Raw genomic sequence first — 8,664 nt, 5'->3', positions numbered from 1 at the left:
GAGGTGCTGGCAATGTGCTAAGAACCCTAAAAGCAGGGTCTCCTGTGGCCTCCACCATCCCTGAGGGTCAGTGTGATGGCTGATTGTAGGGGTCACCTTGACAGGAGTCAGGGCTTCCTAGCGAGCTGGCAAAGCGTGACTTCTGGGCCTCTGGGTGAGGTGTTGCTACAGGAGACTGGCATGTGGGCCCACGGACTGGGTGGGTAGGGAAAAGCAGCCTTGGTGTGGATGGGCAGTGCTGAACCTGCCGGGGGCATGCACAGAACACAAAGGCAGGGGAAGGGTGAGTCCTTGCTCTCTCTTTCAGGGCTACTCTGCTGCCCTTGGATGTTAGATCCCCAGGCACTGGAGCCTCTATGCCAATATTCACAGCAGTGCCCCTTCCGACCCCCAGGTTCTTGGGCCTCAACTTAGAGTTGCGCCATCAGCTTTCCTGAGGTTCTTGGGCTTGGACTGAGCCATACTCCTGGTTTTCATGGATCTTCAGCTTGCAGATGGCCTCTGAGGGACGTCTCAGGCTCTCTCACTGTGTGTGCTGGTCCCATCTCATCTCTCTCTCATCTATCTGTCTCCTAGTTGGTCTGTTTCTTTGCAGAACCCTGACTAATAGAGTCAGGTCAGAGAAGTTGAGGGCCTCGCCCAAGGCTGCAAACAACACTAACAGAGGCTGGCTCCATACCAGCTTAAGTACTTGGAAAACAGGGAGGCAGCAGGCATGGTTCTTGCCCCCAGTAGCTCTTAGGCTAATAACAGTGGAAACAGGCACAGAAGGAGTTTGTGTCATTACAATGACATAAGCAGGATTAAGGAGAGGCCCAGCTCCATCTGCAGGGACAGGAGAACCTTCCAGAGCAGGTAGCACCCAACCTCAACCCTATGGGTCCCAGGAGGGGCTGGAAAGCTTGGTGTTCGAATAATGGGTGCTCTAGGCTTGAATCCTTACCAGTTGAGTAGCCTTTGATGCATAATCTCCCTGTGCCTCAACTGCCTGAGCTGTACCATGGGCTCATAATACAACCTGCCTCCTAAAATACTACACGGAGTGAATGCGCTAGGAGGCAGGAAGCAGCCACTCACGGTCCCTGGAGAATGGTGGGCTGAACCCAGTGAAGCCGGGACAGGCCTGGGGCACCCTAGCAGGAGATGCACCCGGGCAAAGAGCCCCAAGGTTCATCTGTGGAGCAGACACTGGAGAAGGCCAGACCCTCTCAGGGGTGCATGTGCGACCTGTCCCTGTCGAGGACCACTGGGGACCTGCTGCACCATGGCCACGTCTGTGCCTGACCATGATCCTGCTGGCTGCAGGCAGCTGGACAGCTGCCACCTGAGAGCCATCCAGGGTTTCTCCCCAAGTGCGCACAGCCCAGCCTCTGCTCCCTCGTGCCAAGCAGCACAGACAGCATCTCTGTGAACCTCGAGGTCCTGCAGGCCCTGGCAGCCCCGCGCCCCTGCCACTCCCCGCCCACCACGCACACCGCCACAGGCCCAGTCATCCTTCTTCATTACAGACGGGTCCTCCCGCCACTGAGACCTTGTCCTGGACGCTTCTGACAGGCGCTGGACTCCGACTCCTGGGTCGATTCCACAGACGCCCCTGCTCTTTCTAATCAGAACAGTGCTGCATGACACCAAGTCCACTCTCCTTAGAACGCACGGGGCTCTCTGAGAGGTGCTCAGATGATGATTAATAGAGGCTTGGGCCCAGCCTAATCAAGCCCATACGTCTTCATAACCTGGGAACGGAGCAGCAGCGGCAGACAACGGGGCAGGAGCCTGGCCTGCACTGGGAGGAGGGGAGTCCATCCAGCGTTCCACCAAGAGCACACAATTGGGTCTTTGGTAAGGGGTGCCCAGTGCGAGCCCCCGGTGCAGGGAAAAACCTCGGGGGCACAGGGAGGCGGGGGTGTTGTGGGGGCATGGCAGCTGAGTGTGAATCTGGGCTCCCCCACCGGCAGCTGTGGGATCCTGACTTCCTCGTGGTAATGGTGATACTGAACCCCAAGAGTAATTGAGATCAAGGGAGATATTTCAAAGAAGCTCTTAGCACAGTGCCTGGGTTATAGTCAGAGGTGCACAAGTTCTGTCTAAGAGAGAAAAACACAAGTGTTGCTTCCATGGGTGGCAGGGCCTGCAGGGAACAGACCTGCGGAACCTGCCTGCCTTTCAGCCCTGCTCTCCTTCCCAGGATGCATCCAACCCATTCTGGGATCTTTCCCGTTTGCTCTCCCATCACCTTGCAAATAAACATAATTAGCCACGCTGTGACTCCTGAACAGACAAGCTCACCAGTGTGAAGTGAGTCACACAGTGAGGCCCCTCCCACACCAGGGTGTGCAAACCTAAGGGAGAGATTTGAGAGTAATTCGTGGTGGATTTGCAGTTGAAAATCAACGGTCATAAAACTATCACAGACAGTGTTTCTGCTGGAAAAATAACCGTGATTATTACGATAATCCCACCACGCAATTTTATTAAATCTTCCCCAAAAACCTTGGGAACGCTGAGGTGAGCCATGGCTGCTTGCTGTGTAAATGCAGCTCAAGGTTCCATACCCATTCCCCCTGCACCCACAGGCAGAACCCAGTCTGGGAGACCTCAGGGACTTGTGGGGGTCACCCACTACCACAAGGGTGTGTGGAACACAGGTCTACGGGCCCACACCCCAGCTGCTGCAGAACTTCCTGCCCAGCCACTGTGCAGGGCACCCAGCGTTTGGCTGCGTTGAATTTCTGCTTCCAGGAGAACCAGAAGCCATCTTCAGGGTCTCGTCCAGGAGTGCAGAGCAGCACTGAGGGCCCCAGATTCTTTGTTTCTGAGTAGATCCCAGCCTGGCCTGGCCCACTGCTGTTTCCGAGAGCTCCAGTTCTCTCCGGGGACCGCTTCACTTAGCCGCAGGGAGACCCAAATCGGGAAAACCCTCTAAGCTCTTTTTACAGATTCTAGGGGTTCCAACTGTGACGTGAGAACAAGAGGTGCATTTGTGCCTCAGTGTGTGGTTGAGACAGGTCTGGAACTTTTCCCAGGAGGCCATGGTGCAGTCCAGCCTGATTTTACAGGGGAGGGAAGAGGGGCTTGGAGCAAGGAGACTCGACCAAAGTCACACTTCCTGTTGGTAACCCTCACATCAGACTGTGCCAATCCACACCCCTCTCTCACACACACAGGCTCACCCTGTGTAAGCTCCTTGCTGAGTGCACAGACTGGCAGCCATCTAACCAGCATCCAGACCCTCTGCTCAGTGGCTCCCAAAATACTCTGGACCACCACCAGCAGCACCCGGGACTTTTTTGGAAATGCAAATTCTCAGGTCCCTTCCCAGACCAAGGAATCTGGAACCCTGGGCCCAGTGCCTAGCCATCTGCATTATAACAAGCCCTCTAGTACATCTGATACAGCCAGCATTAAGTAGCCACTCCTGACCAGCATGTGGGCTGACCCTCCGCACACCCCTTGTGCCGCTGGACGTCAGGTGCAGCTGGGGATTTCACAGCCGTGGAACCTAGGGTTCATACCCAGTGTGGGTAGCATCACAGCCTAGGTGCCCAGCAGCCTGTCTCTAGTGGGACCATTTGGGGCTGCACCTCCCTCGAGGTCCCTGGGGCACTGGCCCTCACATGCAGCACAGTGCCCCGTTCTCCCTGATCCCACACACAGCACATACGTGCTCCCTGCAGCCACGCCCCTGCAAGGTCCCTGAGACGCAGACTGCACTGATGCATGCGCCTGCCTCCCCAAGGGAAAGGGGAGGGCAGCTCCACCCTCCGTGGATGCGAGCGTACAAGGAGTGCTTTCCAGGGGGCTGTCCATGCAACATAGCCTTTGCCCCTGGCCTTTCTTCTTCCCCTGCTTGAGCCACACACACAAAGGCGAAGGCCAGCTTCATGGTGGAAGCCACCTGCTGAGCACTGCAGAGCACAAAAGTCATAGAAGCTGGTCCCTGAGCAGACGGAGCGGCTGTACCATGGAGTGCACTCTGCAGGTGGCACCAAGGGCCTGTGGCAGGATCTCAGCTCTGCCACTCAGGGACTTGCAGTGTTGGGCAAGGTCTTTCCACCCTCGGGGACCATGGAGGTAAGCACCTCTTTCAGACAGGGCTTTGGGGAATGGCATTGGATGAGGGAATACCAGACTGTGGCCCAGGCCAGGCTTATGGTCAGGGACCACTCATGCTAGCTGTTAGAATGTCACTGCAGGGTCAGCACCTTCAGAGGAAAACAAGCCAATTTGTTTAAACCTATTTTTCAGGTTTGTAATACAATGCAGTTTTACCTTTTTTGACACTTATTCAAAGTACCAAAGTTCTGGCACTTGCATTGTGGTGAAGCAGGTCGGGCCACCACACGTGACACTGCCATCCCATAAAAGCACTGATTCAAGTCTTGGCTGATCCATTTCAGATCCAGCTCCCTGCTAATGCGCCTGGGAAGGCAGTAGAACACGGCCTAACTACTTGGGCTCCTGCCACTCACATGGAAGAATTGGAATCTTCCAGGCTGAACATGCCCCTGGACAGGCCGGGCCGTTGTCTCTGCTGTGGTGCCAAGAGGGAGAAGCCCAGGTTGGAAGCTTGCATGGAGGTTCTGTGATTTAAGCCCAGGCCTCTGCTTCCAATCTGGGCCAGAGAAGAGTCCTTAGCCTCACAGCCTGTAGTCCCTCACCTTCTCAGTCAGAATTCCCGGCTCAGCCCAGGGTGCCAGGAGCCTTTAAATACCATGGACAGTCAAGCTGAGGGCCTGGTACCACACGCAGCACCTGTCGCCTCTCCCCGAGCCTGGCTGCCTGGGCTCAGTCCTGCTCCCACACTTCCTTGCTTTGTGACCTGGGGCACCATCACACCCTCTCTGTACCTTGTTTTTCCTCCTGTAATATCACAGTAAACCGTTGCATCTGACTTGGAAGACCAAAGGTCTGGTGAATCCAGCCTGAAAAACACTCAGACCAAGATTCAGCACAATCTTTTCTTTTTTTTTTTTTTTTTTTTTTTTTTTTTTTTTTTTTGACAGGCAGAGTGGACAGTGAGAGAGAGAGACAGAGAGAAAGGGCTTCCTTTGCCGTTGGTTCACCCTCCAATGGCCGCCGCGGCCGGCGCACCAAGCTGATCCGATGGCAGGAGCCAGGTGCTTCTCCTGGTCTCCCATGGGGTGCAGGGCCCAAGCACTTGGGCCTTCCTCCACTGCACTCCCTGGCCACAGCAGAGAGCTGGCCTGGAAGAGGGGCAACCGGGACAGAATCCGGCGCCTCGGCAGGGACTAGAACCCGGTATGCCGGCGCCGCAAGGCGGAGGATTAGCCTAGTGAGCCACAGCGCCGGCCAATCTTTTTTTTTTTTTAAGATTTATTTTATTTATTTGAAAGACAGAGTTACAGAGAGGTAGAGACAGAGAGAAAGGTCTTCCATCTGCTGGTTCACTCCCCAGATGGCTGCAACGGCCAGAACTGTGCTGATCTGAAGTGACCGGGAGGTTCTGGTCACTTTCAGAGGAGAGGTTGGAGCTGCTGTCCAGGGCCCGAGGTGCAGAGCAAAGTGGGTAGAAGTAAGTTCTGGGTTAAACTAAGGGAGCATTTGTATTCCCCTGCTGCTTATCTCTCCTGGCCCTCTCCGTCCATCCACACGGTGCAGTGAGCACATACCGTATGCCAAGTGCAGTGCCAGTGGCTAAAGAAGTAGACATTGCCAAGACACAGTCCCTGCTCTCCAGCTGCCCTTGGTGCGGCAGAGGAAGACAGCACCCAGCAAGCCTTCTCCTCAGGGTCCCCCCCAGCAGCTGTGTCACCCCCAGGTTTTAACACTTCCCACGTGGTCTTGCAGACCTGTCCATTAGCAATGCACTGCCCAGGGGAGGTGCTGAGCCCCGTCTGAGTGTGTAAGCAGAGGCAGAAGCTTTGCCAGAGCTATCACTGGAGGAAGAGTGACCTCTTCTAATGTAAGTGGCCACAGGATGACCCATCCTGGGGCAGGGGGGGCTGCAGCCCCAGCTGGGCCCTCACACATCCTGGTGACTCGGCCTGCCAACCGCCAAGCATCCTTGGCCTCCATAGGCCCACAGAACTCCTCCCCACACCTTGCTCTGCGACCCCTCATTCCCATCTTCACTGGGCCCTAGTGGCCGCCATATTGTTTGTGGCTGGAGTCCCATTCAGTGGGGAGGGGAGCACTCGGAGACTCATAACTCAGAGCGGTTCCCCCTCACCACCTACCCATCCTTCCTCCTGCTCTCCCATGCTAGGTACCAAGGACATCCATTTCCACTGGCTTGTCACTAGGCATTCTGCCAACCTCCCAGGGTCCAGCCCACCAGGGCCACTGGGAGGAGGAGCCGTGCTTTAAACACCCTCCCTGCCTGCAGGTGCCCATCCACCACGTTAACCATTGCCAACCACACTTTCCTTAGGGCGCGTGCTCTCCATGACTGATGGCGACAACCGCTAAGGAGCCCTGGACCGAGGATTTCACATCTGCTGTGGGGTGGGCAAAGCAGTGGTCCTCTGTGTAGTTCCCGAAGGAGCTGCCGGCCAGGCACTGCCAGCCGCAGAGAGGAGCCGAGGGGAGGGAGCGCTTGGTGAGCCAGCGGCCCCGGCGACTCCAGGTGCTTCCCTCCCTGCTTCACCTGCAGCTGCCCTAGAGCTGAATTAATAGCTCAGAGGCAGGAGTGGCGTCCTTCGTATTTTTTCTGTTTCTTTTAAATGACTTTATTTTGTGTAGGTTTCTTCCATTGCTCCTTTCTATATGCTTTAATATTGGAAGACTTCTCAAATCCTTTCTGAAGGCAGGCAGACTATAAATGATGAATGAATAAACACATAAATAAGTGAGGAAGACACAGCCGACTTTTCCAAGTACGTTTTCGTTCCTTTCTGGGTGTCTGTCATTCAGGGCAAATGCCCGTCTCACTCTCTGGCCACAATCACGCACCCTCTTGAAGCCTTTGTCCACCCAGTGTGAGAGAAGCACCTACTAGGTGCCGGTGCACCGGGCCCTGGGTTACCCCGGTGTCCAGAAGCAGGGTGGCAGCCTTGTGGAATAGTGGCAGGGAGGCTGTCCCTGGGAGGCAGTGACTTCCTCTCAAAGAGTGTGTATGGGGCATGGGGACACAGCCATTCCTAACTGGCATCCTAGTGAGTCCTTTCTGGTGACAAAATTGGGGGTGGCAGAGACATTGGGAATCCCAAGTCAGTGTTTCACTGCCCCACCCACCCAACACCCATATAGACTCTCATGGCCAAGGGGACCTGATGAAGACCAGCATGACCCCAGTGGGGTCTGGGCCACTACCCCAGGGCTGGACTAGGTTGGACCTGACAGGTGCTGTGGGGAGGCAGTTACAAGGGACCCTGGTGTGTCTCTTCCCAACTGAGTTTCAAGTGGGTTTGGTGGAGTGAGAGGGACTACAGGGGCAGGAGTTCCCCCCGCAGGCAGGCAGGGTGAATGAGTGAGTAGAATGGGGAGACAATGGCTCTACACCCTTCCTTCCCTTCTCATAGAAAAGTAGGGAGAGAGACCACACGGATGCCACCCACTCCCAGAGGCGGACTCATCCTGTCTCTGTGGAGGGGAGGGAGTCCTGAGCTCCCTCTGGGGCCCGTTCAGTTTGGAAACAGTACACTGTCAATCCAAAGCTGAGCTGTAAGGACTCCTTTAACAGGGAACCTCATGACAGAATCTTCCAGAAAGCTAGTCGGCCCATATCTGTGGTCACCAAGGCTGAGTCATGGAGCCTTGGAGGCAGGAGGGACCCCCAAGGTTGGCTGTCCAGTAGTTTCTCTACTCAGTTCCTTGCAGTCGGGGTGGGGGGCCAGGAGGGTGTTCTGGGTCAGCCCCCTTGGCCTTAACCAAAGCAGCTCCAGTTTCACCAGTTCTGCATGGTTATTGGTGAGATTGTATTAGGAGAAAGGGTGAGGAAACTTGGCCTTGTACATGCAGCACAGGAGGCGGGAATCCCATCCCTGGCTGGGGAGCAGCTAGCACCCGTTTAAACTGCTGGGTGGTAGTGAGCTGCTAATGAAACCCCCAGCTTTCTGGTCCAAGAACAAGGCCAACAGAGGACTTAGAAGTCCTTCAGTGGAGCTCAGAATGGACGCTCTGTTGCTTTCAGCAGAGGCTGCTGGTGGTCATGCAATGTTCTTCCTCTCCTCCTTCCTAAGGAGGCAAAGTTTCATGCAGATTGTGCACTCTGTTAAAATACTGCACTGTCCCTCATTGCCAGGACTGGTTGCTAAGTGTTGGTCAAGACCATATAAACCGGCCAGTGCCACGGCTCACTAGGCTAATCCTCCACCTGCGGCGCCAGCACACCGGGTTCTAGTCCCGGTCAGGGTCCCGGATTCTGTCCTGGTTGCTCCTCTTCCAGGCCAGCTCTCTGGTGTGGCCCGGGAGTGCAGTGGAGGATGGCCCAAGAGCTTGGGCCCTGCACCCCATGGGAGATCAGGAGAAGTACCTGGCTCCTGGCTTTGGATCAGCACGGTGCAAAGGAAGACCTTTCTCTCTCTGTCTCTCTCTCTGCCTGTAAAAAAAAAAAAAAAAAAAAAAAAAAGACTATATAAACCAACATGTGTCAGACTTCCAGAAGAGGTTGTGCAAGAGGATCTGACCTAGCTAGAAGGGGCCTCACTTTTGTCCTTTATATTGCTAGCAAGGGATGTAGAGGCAATGGCTAGAACTCCAGCA

This window comes from Oryctolagus cuniculus, chromosome 6, assembly GCF_051225735.1.
Source record: "Oryctolagus cuniculus isolate XC-2025 breed Fujian yellow rabbit chromosome 6, ASM5122573v1, whole genome shotgun sequence".
Lineage (NCBI taxonomy): Eukaryota > Metazoa > Chordata > Mammalia > Lagomorpha > Leporidae > Oryctolagus > Oryctolagus cuniculus.
The sequence above is the reverse complement of the archived record's forward strand: the minus strand, read 5'-3'. Positions refer to the sequence as shown.